At 35.8% G+C, this 18,323-nt stretch overlaps 1 long non-coding RNA gene across 1 annotated transcript; it reads right to left on the minus strand.

The window, feature by feature from the left end:
* Positions 1 to 693: 693 nt before the first annotated feature.
* Positions 694 to 7,731, minus strand: LOC126649063 (uncharacterized). The gene is made up of 3 exons (XR_007630958.1): positions 7,558 to 7,731; positions 6,724 to 6,857; positions 694 to 1,013 (listed from the first exon to the last, which is right to left on the minus strand). It is a non-coding gene; the product is annotated as an uncharacterized LOC126649063 (long non-coding RNA).
* Positions 7,732 to 18,323: the final 10,592 nt, after the last annotated feature.

Raw genomic sequence — 18,323 nt, forward strand, 5'->3', positions numbered from 1 at the left:
TTAAAAGATGTTTTGGGTTATTTTCTACCATTAAAATTACAAATAAATTAACAAATACAGAAATATATATTAAAAAAATATTGCAAACAATTTCATGTAATCTCTTTTTCACCTTATTTTGTCCTTTATTTTATTCTTCCATCTTTTGTGTTCACAATAAGTTAAATATGATTGTCAAAACATTTTAAACGAGCATTATGGAGTGTTTCAGGAAGTTTATCTGAAATTCATAATTTCAAATTTTTGCTCTTGGACCCTGCTTTTAAAGGTTACGTTCAGAACACTAAAAATCAAGCAGTGTTGTCAAGCCAAAATAATCTGAATGTTTTAAGCTAATTTGAAATGTTTTTAAACCATCCACATTCTTATTATTTATAGAAAATGTTTGGCTAAAAACAGCAAACAATATTCAGGAGGCAGACACTGTTCAAAACCAGTAAACATTATCATTTTATGTCCCAATTTATTTGTCATGCAGTATGAAACTAGTTCTAAACTTCTGTTAAAAGAGTTTGGAATAAAGGAAACTGACACTGTTCAAATTATTATTCATTAAAGGTAGGACCTGTTTAATTTTATTTCATTGAAAAATATATTTCACACAAAAAATAGGGTCTTTACTAACTCTAGAAGTGTTTTGCCTAAAATTTCTGATACTACGCAGTTCCAACATTTTAAAGCAATAACTTATAGTAAACAGTTTGTCAGAAAAAAAGGAGATTACTGAGAAATTTAAAATAAAAATAGGTGTAATGAGAAAGACACCTGCCTACTTCTCTATAATGTCACTGTAAATCGATCTTGATTAATTCTTGCTGCAGGATGCACCAATCCTTTCATACCGTCACGTAATCCTAGTTTGTGAGCCTAGATGGAACCCTTACACAGAAATGGACACAGAAAAATCCTTGACTTATCAACTTAATCAGCCTCATGTTTGATGTCTTGGTATCTCATGAGATGTCACAGTGAGGAGTAATAGGTTCACACTAACTCACAGCTTCATTCATGTTCTGTAAGAAAAGACAAAACCACATGCTTATAAGGTTCACCGATAACAATAATTTGTGATGACTGGATCATGGCCAATAATACAAAAATTATATCAAGTTTTAATACCTTTTGGAGAAGTAATTAAAAACTAAATCTTACAGAGACTGGTACACAAAGTACTTTCATCATAGCACTAATCAAGTGGTATATTGTGCTAGAGCTTCGTCATGTGAGCAAGTTTTCTTCTAAACACACATCTTGCAGAAGTGGCTTTACAGACAGCAGCTGATGTGTGGCAAACTGATGAGTAATTGGGAAATGTGCCTGCAGCTGGAAGTATTGATGGTACTTTGGGGGTTATTTTTTCCTATGCTGCAGGAGGAAGTCACCACCATTCTGAACTTTCCCATACATACATAAAACACACGCAAAAAAGCCAAGATGTGAGCTTTTCCACTCTGTTGCTTCTTCAGCAAGACAAGATCACTGAGACGATTTAGAATTAAGACCCTCTCAGTCTCCTGATAGAGATCTACATGATAAAGTTTTCTGACCACTAGCAGTCTTTCCAAGGTTACACAAAACATTAAATCACTTGGCTAAAGAAGAAATTTTCCTCTAGGCCTCATATACATAGTAAAGCTCTCCAACAGGTGCATCTGAGAGAATGTCACTCAAAATAGCCTTCAGTCAAGACACCTTGCTTCAAGAATCACAAACACAGGTTCACAAGATAAATTTGGTCAGAGCAAGAACTTGATATTTATATACATGTTGTTCCCACTGGCTACTAATTAACAGCTGTCAGAAAGACAAACTTCTAACATCAGCAAAATTTTGCAGAATCACAATTTTTGAAAACTTCATCTAGCTTTTAAAAGCAGCTCCGAACATATCACTATAAAAAGAAATATAAAAAATGCAAAGAGCATATGTTTGGTATCACAGCAAGAACAAAGCAGAGTTATTTGGCAAAATCAAGGCAAACTGTTATGTCAAGAGAAAAAAATCCATCAAGGTAAGCAGGTAACATGCACACAAAAGGCATTGGGGGAGTCACTTTTAATGTAGGGGGTATGTGTGCACTTGAAACACAACCACTTGTTAAAATGTACTCCTTGGGTTAGTTTTATCGGATGAGTTAATAGGGAATTAATCATCTGTACACCAGGGGAGAGTGGTATGATCAATACCAAAAGTATAACCTTCACTGAGGCAACACATCTAATAAGTACATCTTGAATAAAATTCCTTCATGCACTGACTCATTTTTCTTAAAACATGAAACCAATAAGCATTAGAATCCGTTTGGAGTGAGGGTGATCTCAGCAACACTTCTGACTGTTCTAACCAAAGTGTACCCATCTATACATCCACAGATATGCAATAAGCACATCTAATACATTATTAACACAGAGTAAAAATAATAATGGATCAAGAATTAAACTTTCATGAGCAATATGAAGGTCTGGTGTCGTGCCTATTAAAAAAAAAAAAAAAAAAAACACAACAAAAAACCAAATCCAAACCCCATATTTATATAAATTAACAAAGAGTTAGAGATTTCCTTTTGAGCGAATAACTAGGGGAAAAGATCATTATACAATTTGAAGCAATTTACTGTAAAAATGCAGTAAATAGTATTAAATAGTTATGATTTTTACAGGATTAAATTAATTGAAGCACTCTAAGAGAGTTAATAAATCTAAAAAGTATAAGGTAAGTTCAAAGATCTTTTTTTCATTTATTCTCCCTTTTGTATTTTTCTATTATTTTCAACAGCTGAACAGGATCTAAAGTTGCAGGAAAAAAACTGCTATATTTCATATATACCAATGAACTTTACAAACGTATAGGTAAGTTATACCCTGAGTTATCTACCCAGTAGTTTTTAGTTAGTATCTATCCACTGATTTACTTGCCAAAGGGTCTACAACATGTTCTAATAAACTTATAAACTCTAATAAAGCCTCTCTGATGTACCTCTAGTATTATGTAATGACCATGTTGAAGGTTATGGGCTTGCAAATCGAAAAGACAATAAAGCTGTGAGATTTTTAAGCAACTCCCTTACTTTCACATCTTGGTAAAACTATTTCAACTAACACAGATTGTTTTGATGGGACTGATTTAGTGTGGACAGCTGATTTGCTCTGTATTTTTTGTGGAGTAAGTAGAGGAACAAGGATAACATTTCTCCTAATTCAGAGGGAGCACTTGGTATCTACTTGGTTTGTCATACCAATGACACAGTTTAAAAAACACTGCTTTTTGTACATTTCATTTTAAAAATCACCACTTTTGCCAGACCTCTGGCACTGACCACCAGCCAACTATTTCCAAATGCTTACCAAGAAATCCTGCTCATGGTTTCTATACAACTTAATTCCCTCATTAATTTCTGTATTTATTCACACTTGACACAGACTGAACATTAATAACAATATACAAACAACATATGTGTAGGTAGTACTTCAAAGACAAGAAAACTAACAGAGATTTGCCATGTCTTGAGATGTTTAAGAATAAACATCAGGAAGCAGTACTAGAGACTGGAATTAAGGTCTCTGATCCATCACTGGGAAATAATTACTTTGGGAAAACTGAGGTTCTTGCACTTGTTCTATCACCCACCCTGGCTCTTGCTCAAGGACATCTGAAGGGCTCTTGTAATGGCCAGCAAAACAACAGAAATTGAGGCCTATGCTTTAAATCAAACAATGAAAGTGTTAATTGAACTGAATTGTATATTGTGGTGATTTACTAGCTTCTATATTAACAGCTAAGACAAGGCAGGAAACTCTGAATTTAGTGCATAGTGGACAATCAAAGGAAGGAACTACTATAGATGTCTGAGAAAGAAAGTTATTCATAGTCATGAATCAATGCTTGTAGATAGTGGAGACAAAGACTTTGCCCTCACAACGCTTTGGACTTACTCAGATTTACTATACAAACTGAAAGAGGTTTATGCCAGGGAAAGTAAGAATGTTTAGAGTTTGTGTGTGGAAAAAAAAAAAGAAGTACTATTGAGGAATTTTAATAAAGATATACTTTTGGCAAAGTGTAATGGGTAAAAATTGACTTGAAAACCAATTTGTTGAAAGTCACAGTTTACCATTCTAAAGAAATGCATCCATCAGAACCACCTTACTACAGTGACTTATTGTATTTTATTGAAAATTTTGTTGCTTAGTATTCAAATGATCTCTGTGGTAGTGCTGTTTGGCAAGAGGGTATGCAGAGATTTTTAAAAGAAACACAATATTTGTAAAAGCTAAGATGACTACTTAGGCATCTAGGCACCACTCCTTGGGGGGGTGATTTGTTCTCATGAGACAAATGCCACTAGGCATGTGTGCTCCATTTCTTCAAACATTTATATTCATGGTTTAAACATTTATATTCATCATTGTGTACTAGTTCTGAAATATTCAGTTGTCCCAAACAAGTTTCTTCAATGCACTCTTGAGAAGGGCTGTGGCTGAGTTGCACAGGTGGAAGATGCCCGGCCAGCAAGTCAAGTCAGCTGCAACTCATGAGCAATTCAGACCAGTCTTAATCATAGAATAGTTTCAGAATAACAGAGACATGTTCAGCTGCTTCAGGTTGCCCAGAGCCTTGTTTCCAAGGATGGGACATCTACCACCTGTGAAATATGTTCCAGTATTTTACCACTCCCATCGTAAAGAGCTTCTTCCTTTTAACTAATCTAAATCCTGTGGCTCTGTTGCAAGATAGGTAAGAAAGTCATGTTGCAATAGCAGATGCTGGTTAAATTTAGTCAGCCAATAAGAAGACAACACTTCCATTGATTCTTTCAGATATAGGCTTGCAGGCCTGGCAAAAACAGAGCTTTCTGCAACAAGGAAGTCTACCAGCACCTGCCATTAATAGGGTGGGATTTTTTATTTGCAATGACATGGGAACAGGTAAGGGAGCACTGGGATAATTTAAGAGTGGCCAGTTATAGAAAGAAGATGCATAAGCTTCAGCAGGCAGATGCAAAGCACAATACTGAGATGTGATTACATTACATACCATTATTTGTGGAGTTAGATGCAGTTTCACATGGTCTAAAAATCTTGAAAAAAACTAGCTGAACTGAGCCATGTTATTCTGTTATGTAGACAACAAAAATAGTAAGTTAAAATTAAATGGAGGAAAACAAATAACGATGGTCAACACTATTTTGTTTTTAAATATTTGATGTGAATCTAGTAATAAAGAGAAAAACTAAATGTCAAAAGATTGTTATCCTGAAAGTGCCCCATCTAATAGTGTTTTTATGCCCACCATCAGCTTCACTAGCTTGTGCTGTGAAGAGTTTGGCTTGTCAAGCTGAGTTTAATAAGTGCAGTAAGTGATGCAATGCCCTTACTGCTCCTGTTTTCTCAGCAAACAGATGATAAATAGTAATTATCATTTGCTGACAACTCTGAGTGTCTCTCTTTTTAGATCTTGTATTCTCCATAAACTGATATTGTACTTAGAATAGACTTTTCAATAAATCAATCTGTCAAAAAATATGGTCTTGTTATTGTAATATTCAAGCTTCCAACCAACTTTCCTACTTTATCTCTATTTTAGATTAAGACCGAATTATGTAAGTAATATCGCATTTATGCTTAACAGTGAGCTACGTACACAGGGATTTAAACTCTGTTGAAAAGTAAAAGACACTTAAAATTCAAAATCAATTTATGAAAAACTGCAGAAACTCCTATTTCTTTTAAAAATAGGAGTAAAGTAATTTGTCAATTTTAATACAATGAAGGCAAGAATAAAAAAATCAACTTTAATTCATTGTTTAAGTGTTTACTGAACAGGTGCAATTTAGCATTTAAAATAAGAAGTTATGATGTCTGGCTTTTGACTTTCACTTAGACTTTATCAAGGGTAAATGTCATTCAGAAGTTGGAAGACTGCAACAGGAGAGAGGATGAAGACTTTTGATAACTGCCAGCAGCATGTGCACTATAGGGAGATCAGGGTTCTAACCAAGTGTACCCTGTACATTCAAGTCTCAAAAGTTTTCAGAATACTTAGACTATGTTTCTCTCTTCCCCTTGAGGAATGAACTAAATACCCTCTACTACTTAGAAGGGTAAGAGTGTTGAAAAATATATCCATTTACACTCAAAAAATATTCTTTTTCTTTCTTTTATTCATCCACAAATCCAAAAACTTCTCTTTCTTTCAACTGCTTTTTTTAAACATTTGATCTTGGCAACGAGGTCAATGCACTTAAGGAAAACACTGAAACATTAAATCTACTCTTTCAAAGAGGGCTATTTCAAGGTTGATTAGAGTTTCTTTAAATGCAAGTCACAAACTTGCAGAAAATGAGTCAACATTATTCACAGGCAGAAAGGAGTTGTGGCCCCCTCGTTGCCAGCATCACAACCTTCTTAATTTATTTCAAAGACAGTCTTTAATAAGACATCTCAAGACATCTGTTTGAAACTTACCCTCATCATTTTGCAAAATCCGTTTGCCTGAATATATACAAGCCATGAATTAAACATGATCAAAAGACCACTCCAAAAATGTATGCTTGCACCAAGAAAATATTAGGGTGGAAGGAAAGTATGTCCATACCCCCAATAAATCTCCCTTTAATAAGTGGCTAGTATTTAATTTCTGTTTGGACTTGCATCTGAATATACTCAAATAGTGTAGCTCCACACAACATAGAAGAGTTAGTTAGAAAGGTTTCCAGTTACAGACCTTGAAGACATTCTCCTTTGTTCACAGAGATTTAACCCTTAGTGTGCCAGCTATCCTGCTGTTTGATGTCCTACAAGCCAGCTTGTTCACCTTCTAGTTGCTTACCATCCTTCCTTCCTCCCAGTTCTGTACTACTGTGAAGAATGAAAAGAAGAGTGATACAGGACATGGATTTACAGGGAATGGATAACTTTTTTGCCTTTTATCCAATGACAAGTTGATGGGAAAGACTGATATACAGCTTAGGGAATGGATTCAATGCTTCTTTAAGCCAAATTCCCTGACTACTAGGTTATACAATCAGGTATATTTTTAGTCCATTCTAATGGCCTAACACACCTTTGATTACCTTCTGCAGAGAAGAGAATTGAGCACATGATCTAATCTCTGGGATTTTCTCTATAAGACAAGGGCACCATCACTTTACCAGTGTTTGATTAACAAAGAAAGGCATGACCTTTACTTTGTTTTCAAGAACAAAGCACAGATAGTCCCTTACAAGGAAAGGTTTCTGAGATTTCTGGTCCTCAGTTACTGTTGCCTTAAAAAGGCAGAATTTGACATGCAGCACTGTCAAACTGTCATACAACTTTAATCTTAATCCCCACTACTCCCTATTCCCTTCCCCCGCTTCCAAATTATATGGAGCCCAGGCAGCAAGTTCCTCATTCTTAGGGCCAGGTGCCTATAAATTTGGCACCGCCATGCCCTGGTGCAGCTCATTTCTCATTCACATGATAGGATGACATAGCGATAACAGATGCTTAATACTACCCAGCTATACACTGATACGCTTGTACACATAATACTTCTGAAAAGGTTTCAGTGGCTCACCTTTGTTCAGTTCCCCATCTTCAGTCATCTCTGTCCAGGCTTACACGTAATGCTTTCCAGAACCATGTAAATCCTGAGATTAAGAAGCAGTAGTTTCTGTCTTTGTCCATTATTACTGCATTATTTTACAGTATGAAATCAGAGCCTGACTTTATTAGATTCTCTCCTTTGCATTCCATCTCTCCTTCAGTGTGGGAGTGAGAGAGAGCAAGGCAGTAATTAAAAAAAACTCCTCCAACCTAGAAATCAGAAGTATAACACTTCCCACTGTTAACTTTATGAATTTAGACTTTAGCAAGTGGAAAAATATTGAAACACAGCCAACATGTATAATCTTAATTCTTGGCCTAACCTAATTTCGATTAAAGGTTTTAACTGCAGGCATTTGGGATTTTTTCCCTCTCCAGTTTAAGAAGTTGTCTGCTGTATGCTTGTTGCATCAGCCTAACTTTGCTGAGCTACGGAGTTCCATTACACGCAGACACAAAAGTACAGTATCACCTCATAAAACACTTTCAAGCTTCATCATCTGAGTAAAGATATGACAAGGCTGTTTATCAGTAGGTAATAAGACAGATAATTTAACTGTACAAGCTCTAATTGGTCTAATTCACTAACTGACCTCTCACCACTTGATTCACTAGTACAATTGAGCTCTGATAAAGCCTTTAATTGTAAATTGCACACAGCTGTGAGCTGCTTCTCACGCTGGCACAAAAACACTATCATCGACTGTTTCATCTCTGCGACCTGCTAATTTGGAGCATATGTAACTGTTTTTAATGCTGAAGGCTTGACATACCACAAACAGCAGATGTTGCAGCTGCCCCTGAGACGCTTTATTTAATTCAATTACGTCTTTTGGAGATATGTAAAAAAGCTAGGCGAGATGAGAGAGGGCAGGAGAATGTTAAAAATGGAGCCCCTGGTTGAGGCCCAGGTGGCTCGATAGGCAAATGATTGGGTGAATGTCTAAATGATCTTTTTAATTGAGTAGACTGACGGCTAATCAGGGTCATGAAGTGTTATCACACTGATGAGCTGAGTGGAGCCCTGGGCTGCTCTGCAATTAATGCTGCTTTTGTGAAAGGAGAAAAAAGGAAGATAATGTATACCATCTGGCAATTGTTTATGATAAAAGCAGCAGTTTGCTACAAATTCAAGTTAAATGCTATTCATAACATTATTTCTTTTGCTGCTGTGAAGGGCAAGGACATAGAGCCCAGGCCTTTGTCTGACTTTCTCATTCTCTTTCAACAAGCAAAACATTCATTTGCTTCCACGTGTGTTATTATTAATTATTTGCCTGCTTGCTAATGTATGGTCCAAATGATGCTCTCTTTGAAATGCCATGAATAAGTCCAGCAATCTACGTTTTGGATGCTTCATGCCAAAGCATAGGATGAGGGAAAAACAAAGCTAAGGTCTCAACTTGTAGCTAGAAGCCAGAGAAAACAAGTAAGTTGTTTTGGTGATGGTGGGTACCAATCTGCCTGCCTCCTCCCCACCCCTACCGAGTTTCATTTTAAAGACCTTGAATATTTGAAAAACATACTGAAAGGTTCAGAAAAGAGCATGTTTTTGGGAAGAAGGGTGAAAATAAAGCCTGTGAATGCCTACATAAAGGTTTCACTTGTCTTAAAAAGGCTGGGTTTTGCAAAAGGAAAAAAACAGTAAAGCAGCAAGTCAGAGGTGTTCTTGGGACTTAAATCTCTAGCAAGGTAAGGAGAGGTAGACAAATACTGATGATTGCATAACATTGAGCTAAAAGCTAACATCCCTGTAAGTAGAATGCTATTCTGCTGTTAGGTGGAAGGACATAAGAAGTGGAAAAAATATAATCCTGCCAATTCTTCTTTGTGTTTTAAACCAGTTTCAAGCTGGAAATAGTACTGCTAGGGGCCTCCTTAAAGAGGATAATTAGCAGAAAAATTAGGGAAATTAACAATACATAGTGTAACTTCTGACAAGAAGATGAAGCCTTGGCTTAAAACTTACATATTAAGATCTTATTTATTGCTTACAGATTAGTTGTGAAAATCAGGTCATTCAGATTCCTGTCCTGAATATATTGTATGACCTTAAGAGAGTCACTTAACTTGTATGTGCTTTGTCTAACAAAGATCTAAACTAGCAGTCAAGTCAAAGTTGATCAAAATTAGCAAATGTCTATTTTGATTCCTCTTTAAAACTTACAGGGCTAGAAACAGAGGCTGTCAGAAAAGTTGAAAAATGGACTTTGTAATGTTTCTTTATTTCTTGTGGTGCTGGCAGTACATTTTGTGTATTCATATTTTCATTGTGTTTTATACCTTTTAAACGTGGGGCTGAGTTTAACCATCATGTATATCTTCAAAGGAAGACGTTGCTGAACAATACTCTAGTAAAAGGAGAAATAGCCTCAAAAGCAAAGGACATCTCAGCATCAGCTTAGATCTTAAGACTTTTTGTTAGTTTTTTAGTTCTCTGGACTATGGATGAGTGCACCACTTGTTTTCTGTCATCACTAGTTATTTTCTGCCTTTACTCACCAGTGTGTACTGAACATGTAATATCAGTAATGTTTACAGAGACCACGTGTTTACAACACAGAGAAGATAAGGATATGCTGCTTTAAGGATTTTGCTCAGCAGTTCTCATGCTTAAACCATGCCTTGAGACAAACTTCTGGCTGTGGTTAACAGACCCATGTTATAAATATACACTGCAGACTCCTTAGCAATTTCCTACCTTCTCTCTACTTTTCCAGATACTGTAGTATTCAGAAGCGGCAGGGAGACTATTTTCTCCTCCAAGGAAAGTTTTACAAAATTCTTTTTCTTGCTCTAAACCAGGAGAACAACAACAAACACAAATAAAACAAAACAGTAAAAAAAAAAAAAAAAAACCAGAAAGAAAAAATGAATGAGGAGTAGGAAAAGAAAATCAACGGGAAGGTAGAGTCCACAGAAGGGTTTTGTCTGAAGAAGTTGAGAGATGCTCAGCTATAGCTGACCTGACGCGGTGTGTGGTACATGGACACTACCCCAAAGCAGCGTAGGCATGGAAGAGAGCAGCAGTGCTGGTAATCTGTCATCCTCCAGTCCTCAGCACAGGTAAACCACATTAAACTATGTGTCAGCAACAGCCTGACACAGCCATACTGCTTTGAGATTTTAATTAGTCCATGCTACTTTGTAGGTTGGCAGTGCTATGGTAAACTCTACATGTAGACATGCAGTGGACCTCCCTGTGTCATTCATTAAACTCTCAATTATAAATACAAGTTGAAATAGTTCTACAGTGCTTTGTGAAATAAGGGCACATCAAATGTTGATCTGTCCCCAGGCTCATCTCATGGATTAAATACCCTAGATGGGCCAGATGAAGTGTGTCAGTGCATCTGTCTCTTTCTCGCTGATCAGAAATCCTTGTCTTACTAAAACAGGTACATACCACCTTGAAAAAAACCAGTTTCAGTTTCAAGAAATAAGTGTATTCTGTCAAAAACATTCTTAAGAAAATTCCCAACTGTATCTCTTCAACGACAGCTGTTCACAAGGCTACTGTATCACCATGGTAGTGAAAGATAGAAGAGGTTTTTTTAGTACTGAACGGTTGAAGTAGAATGTTGCTCTATTTTATTTTTTAATAAGGGCAGAATAAGAAAATACCTGGAAAAAATGCTGTGATAATAACATGTTGTGAGTTTTGTTGGGAAGAAGTGCCTGCTGAGGGTGTTTTGACAGTACAGGTAGTTATCAGATATTGTAGCAGGCAGCAGCTCTTGTTAAGACGATGGAGTTAGACAGAAACGTTACTACTAACACCGTGCTTTAGAAGACAGCTTAAAATAATACTCAAGATAGTCTTTGTGGCACTTTGAAATCATTGCATTAAGCTCTGAATTATGGATGAATGCTGCTTTATTTTAGTTTAATAAAGGTATCCCACTCTTTCTCTCAGACTAGTATTAGATACAATAAAAAAGAAACATTCTTTCAGAGATTTAATATGCTATTTGAGTTCTCTTCTGTAATCACACTTTCCTATTCTCTTTCTGATTTTTCAGCTACAGACTAATGTAAAATCTTCACACATAAAAAAGAATTTGTGGTGACACTTCTACTTATTTCTGGAAGAGTTTAGGAATCCTATATTTTATATACATATAATGAGACAGCGTATGAGTTCTGTTGTTTTAATATCATTATGGTGTCTCAGAACTTTTTCCAGGATAAATGGGACTGCACGAATAACTTAACTTCTTTTTGATGACTGGACCTAAAAACAATATAATTTTTAGTGAACTAGATAATTTATTTTAGCTCAAACAAAGTAAAAAAAAAGTACAGTGACTCTGTGTTGGCACTCTGAGCTGTCCTCTACAAGTGTAAATCTGAATTCAAGGTCCTGAATCAAGGCACATTTGAATACTTTGTAAAGCTATTTAAATAGAAGAGATTAAGAGAGATCTATCTTGGAATGTTCTACCTCAAGGACTTAGTTCATGGTCCCTGTGTTTGTGTAAATAAAGAGAAGGAAGAAATCCTCCTTCCTTCATCTTAGCTGAATGGCAAACATTTGGACTATTGGACTAAAAACTTTTACCATAACAAAACCCAACCTACTTCCTATTACTAGGAATAATATGACTTTGTTACCTTAAAAGAGAGCTTAAGATGTTGTTCTGCCCTACAAACTCACCTCATATAGGCAATTGATAAATCTTATCAGTAAAAATATTAATACAGATTTACAGGATAATAGTGTTTCATTGAAAAAGCAATAACCATTAAAGTAGCTCTTAATGTTGTTTCTTGGAAGACAAGTACCTTAAAATTCTATAAAAATCACAGCTTGGTGCAATGACTTAGAGACTTTTTGAAGAAAGATGGATCTGAATAACTATGCTAGTTTGCCCTCAGTTTTAAATTCAATATTGAGTCCATTCAGCTCCTTCCACAAAATTCCCATGTGATCCTAAGGTGGTAATAGAATCAAATAGCAAAACAGACTAAGTTTTGTGGCTTCCCTGAATAGTTTCTGACATGCTTTGCATTTAGCTGGGGGAGAGAGCAGGATATAATTTACAACTTATGGAACTGTCCAGTGTGTTCATCACATGCACTGTTATGGCCCAAGGGCAGGAGAGAAAGAAATCCTTTGGGAAGGACCTTTCATCTTTCAGTTCCAGTGCTGTCAACAACCACGTGATCTTCCCAAGTAGTCATTTAGCCAATATTCTGATCCTAAAACTACTCCTACATTTGGCTATAGGCAGTGCCAGAGCATTATATGAACAAGGCATTTCAGCTCCATAATAATTTTACCCAAGGGACTGAATTCTAGAGGCACAGCAATAAAAGTGAGAAATCCTGATACAGTATCTTCCCTAGATAAAAGCACAGGCAGAGAAATGTAAGGTAGACTTACACTGCTACCCCTGTGAACATAATAAAGAAGACAAGGTTTTGCCTTGTTTTCTTCAAAATTTACCTAGAAATGAGAGCACTCAAAGCAAACAGTAATGTTAAATGGTGAGAAAATCTTTATCTAAACTGTTTTCAGCCATCTAACTTGATTCGTGTGAATAATATTCTGGAAATGCCTATGTCCCTCTCATTCATGTAGACTCCTCACTTCAGCCTACTTCAGGCTTCTAATTAGGATGTTATTCAGAACAACTACATTAGATTACATGAATATTCCCCATGGGGTCAAAATCAAAAAGGTAACTTTAAGAAACCTTGGTTGCTAAGTTTATATAGACATCAAATGAATTTAAATAAGGTGGAAAAAGGGCAATTATGTTTTGCAATGCAGTGTACCCTTCTAAAATAAATCCATGAATGAAAATATCCAAATGTAAACACAGAGTGATATAACTCAGAACATCCTAATCGCTCTTGGAAACATGAGTCTCATAGAGTACATGTAAACTGTGTCATCATGACAAAAAGCATCCCTGCATCCTGGAGTTTTCTGCTGAGTTTATTTTAAGTTTATGCTAAAATAAAAAGGAATTATTTCCAGAGGCACAACAGATAGTTAGTTGTCTAACTCTAGGCAAAGTCAACACCTGAGACAGTATATTATACTAAAATCTTAGGAAGACTTCCAAAACCTCTAAAAAGATATAGGCAGATAGCTAAGTGTGGTTTTGTAACCTGTGTAAGACATTTCAAGATTGTTCTACTGCCAAAAAGGCTTTTCCTGACTTCCCCCTACCTCGTGGCTATATATTTTATCATATCTGTCTTGTGCTGCAAAGAGGAAAAGCAAAAAGGTTTTTTTGGTAGAATTATTTTTCAGTTTGTCTAAGTCATAGAGAGGAAGGAGCACGTGCTGGAAGATAGGAGTGCTGTGACCTTAAATTACTTAAAAGTTTGAATAGAACAAAGCAGAAGGTATAAATTGTAGTGACTGCTTATGCTTAGAGATCAAAATTTCTATGCCTACTTAGTTCATTAGAGAGGTTATTAAGTATATGTTAGAGAAACTAATTAGACACTAAGCATATATAGTATCTATTAGATATACTTGAAACTTTCTAGCTATTTGAAGACAATGTGGACACAAATATTTTGAATTTAATCCTTATAAATTGAAGTTCTCAACACAGACATATGGCATTTGCTGAAATTCAAAGCAAATGTGTTTCATGCTGTTTCTGTGTCTATCCTCAATTCTCAGGTTCACTGATAAATTCTCCAAAGTGTTTACTTACATTTTTGTGTGTCATACCTTTTAAAACTGACCTTTATAACTTTGGGGAAATATACCTCAAACAAACAAAGAAGAAAACAACAACAACAACAACAAAAAACAAACAAAAACAAACAAACAAACAAAAAACCACCCTGGACTGTTAAAAATTTTCCTTTTGATTTTTACCCTATTCTGCAAGGCATTACAACACTCAGATTACTACCTTACAAGACGTCTCTCTACTCATAATGCAAATGAAATTGAAAAGTTTCTCCTCACTATTTTCAAAATAAGTATATTAATTTTTGGTTCAAATAAACCAAAATTTTAGTTTCATTCCATAATAATTTTAAAGGCATTTTTAAAAATGAAAACATAAACAACAAAGAAATATTAAAACATAATGTTTTGTTTAACTCCAAACCATGCTTTTGCTCCCCCTCACTTCTAATTCAGAACTACAACCTCACTGGGGCAGCCTGTTTTTCCACAAAAGATCATCCGAATAGAATACAGTATTTCAATCTCTTTACAATGAAATACAATTCAGACAGTTCAGTGACAGGCTGAGAAAGTTGGGGTTGCTCAGCCTGGAGAAGGTTGTGTGGAGACCTCCTAGAAACCTTCCAGTATCTGAAGGGAGCCGACAAAGAAGCCAGAGACGGAATCTTCATTAGGAACTGCAGTGACAGCACAAGGAGTAATGGGTACAAACTGAAAGAGGAGAAATTTAGACTAGTTATTAGGAAGAAATTCTCTTCTGTGAGGACTGTGAGATACTGAAACAGCTTGCCCAGGGAGGTTGTGGATGCCCCAACCCCGGTAGTGTTCAAGGCCAGGTTGTACAATGCCTTGAGCAACGGGATATAGTGAGAGAGGTACTTGCTCATGGTAGGGAGGTTGGGACTAGGGGATCTTTAAGGTCCTTTCCAATACTTAATGTTTTATGCTTCTCTGATTCTTAAATTTTATGAAGAATTTTATTCTAAATTTTATGAAGTTGCTAATAAAATAAAATGTCACGTCTTCCTTCCCTGAAGAAAATGTGTATGTTTGAAGTGAATGCTGTTTCAGCACCTCTGTTCTGCCTACTTTTAAATCTAAAATTCTGTTCTGTATACCCTAAATGAAGCCCAAATAGAGGTTACTTTCTTAAAATTTACCAGAATTTCTGATAAATTTTTATTAATACTGATTAGGAATTAAATTTTAATGTAAAAACCTTTACAGCATATAAATGGAGTGTATACACTGCCAACAACATTGCAAAGTAGTTCCTATAGGCAACTTACATTTTCAGACAGAAGTTGGAAGAAGGAAACCTAGGGCTTGATTCTGGTTTATTATCGCATACAAGATCCCCTGTGATTTCCATAGTCTTTCCAGGAGAGTGGACATTGGAATACAACAACAGAAAGCAGTATCAATTCAGTCTGATGCTCCTCAAAAAAGGAGTATAATCAGGATCTCTCAGAATTCAGTTTTCATGATTCCCTTCTAGAAGGGACTGTTGGTGGAGACTACACAAGGTGAGGTTCCTCAGAGTCCACTGTACATATATCAATATTTGCAGAGGGGCATCAAGCCCAAATTCCTTCTCTTGTACTGTGGTATTTCTTGACTGGAAGAAACCAGGAAATACCCACACTCACGTAGGAATTTGTTTCCAGACCACAGAAGTTTAAATAGCATTTTAAAACATACTTTGAAGGAAAACAAGTGAACTCATAATGACAAATAACTTCTGTGAGACTCTCTATATTTATACTACTCAGTTCCATGCAGAGTTAACAACAAAGGGCTTGAGCAGTCTGCAGGATGCTGCAGTCTATCACTCTGCAAAGGTCGCAGTGGGAGCCCAGCTCTGCTCCCTGTCTCCACCAACCACTTGGTAAGAGTTTGGCTGGCCTCCCCCCTTTCCCCTTAGTCATCCTGCAGTCTAGGGATGTATGATCCATGATGGCGTGAGAGCGAACTCATGTTAATGAACCCTCCTTATCATGCAGCTCTTATTCCAAATTCATCAGGCACTTTAGAGGGCGATCAACTCATCAACAGCCACATGGTGAATTTTTTAGCACAAAACTGCTGTATGCTCTCGTTCCTATGCACCACTGTGGTTAAAGAGACTGAGTTGATAAGTTTATTTTGATAGATGAAATGTTATAAACACCTCTACTTACTGATCCACTGCCTACTGGACTCTTTTTCCAATATTAGCAATGTTGAAGTAAAAAAGTGAAAACAAACCAAACAAATGGAAAAAAAAAGGAGGAAATAATTCCATGTACTGACAAACATTTTTTTAGAAAAAATATTATCTCCTGATATATATATTTCAATGCATTTAAGACAATGAGAGATTTCCTGAACCCTTTCTTACTTTTCTGAAAAGTTTTGAGCATACCACCACTGAGATTACATATGTATATGTCCAGTCCCTTCTGTCTATCCTATTCTTCTTGCTACCCAGTACTTACTAGTCTGCTCTCTGCTATGCTCTGACTCTCAAGGATTCTTCAGAGACTCACCATCAGAAACAGAGAGTGCTGCCAAATGCACAGATACACATGCACACATACACACAGAAAGAGAACAATTTTTCCCTCAGTTCTCCTTCACTCTAGACCTCACATATTACTAGAGTACCCCTTGAATCTTCATATTGAATTTTGGAGGTTTAAGCACTTCATTTGGTATTTGGTCTCTTTCCTGTCAGGACTAGTAACCTTTAGCAACTGTTCATTAAAAAAAAAAAAACAAACATATTTAAATTGTCAATCTGTATTAGAAAACTAATCTCATTGGGAGGAAAAACAATATATAGAAATAGAACTAAAAATTATACTAGTTGTATGTCTTGTAGATTCTTCAATGAGTCTTTGCAGCACAGTAAGAAAATTTGGACTTATATTTGGCCTTTTCAATTCAACAAAACTCTTATAAAAAAACTAAAAAATGAAAAAACTAGGCCAAATCATATAAAATATTATCCCTGTCCTGAAAAAAGCAACAAAATCCCCCAGCCCCTCTGGTCACCTCTAGATGTCTGAAATGAAATACAAAACAACACACCCATAGTCCTTTGAAAACTGAAGATTCATAGTCCGGTTTTCATTTTGAAAGGGTTTGGATTTGGGGCACTAAAAACCCAAGTGGTTTTCAACTTATCTATGCAAAATGAAATAATTTGTTTCTGTCAGATTTTAATTAGGACCTTTCTTTACTGTTCAGTGTGACCTAGTAAACTACTGATCTATATGAATTTTGTTTGTTGGCTTTGTTTTTTTCACTGAAAAGTTCACATTATGCTGTGTTGTCTGTAATTTAAAAACCTTGATCACATTTATAAATACAAGAATCTTCAGGAAGGCATTTCTGAAGTAAATTATATAAGAATATAAGAGCCTAAAAAGAAAATCTATTACTAGTTTTATGTCTCACAGGACTCTCTCAATATGTTCTTTAAAACAGGAAATAGCTTTGTATAATTTTGTCTGCAAAGATCCAAGCAGAAGCACAACTGTTTGCAAAAGTTGAGGAAAAGCATTTACTTGGCATCATTTCAGTTCTTTACAAATCTATCACATGAAAAAAATCTCAGCTTCAGGGAACTAAGCTATTGTATCTGAACTGGAAGGTCTGACCCAGATAAGAATTGTACCTATTATGTAGAGACCATCAAGTGACAAACATTTGAAAGTGTTCAGACTACTGACACAAATAATATATATAAAAAAAATCCATTCTCACAAAAACACATCATATCTCAAATACAGCAAAGAAGTTAGTGCTTGTTCATTGTGAACAGACATTTTAAAGCATCTTGCAGGTTTTGGTTTTGGTTTTTTTTTACTATGTTTAGTGAAATTCAAAAAACCATCTGGCTCTCAGATAAATGCTCCTTTTAAAGAACAACTAAAAAGTTATGCAATGATTCTTTTTAGGTTGTTAATGATGCAGGTTGAGTGTGTTTCAGATAACAGTGGCTATTTGCTATAGATGAGCTTTCACAACTGTAACAGCGGTAATGTAAACGAAAACCAGATCTACATGAGAGTTGGGCAGAGTATGGG

This window comes from Myiozetetes cayanensis, unplaced genomic scaffold (genome assembly GCF_022539395.1).
Source record: "Myiozetetes cayanensis isolate MyiCay16 unplaced genomic scaffold, myiCay2020 scf1, whole genome shotgun sequence".
Classification (NCBI taxonomy): domain Eukaryota; kingdom Metazoa; phylum Chordata; class Aves; order Passeriformes; family Tyrannidae; genus Myiozetetes; species Myiozetetes cayanensis.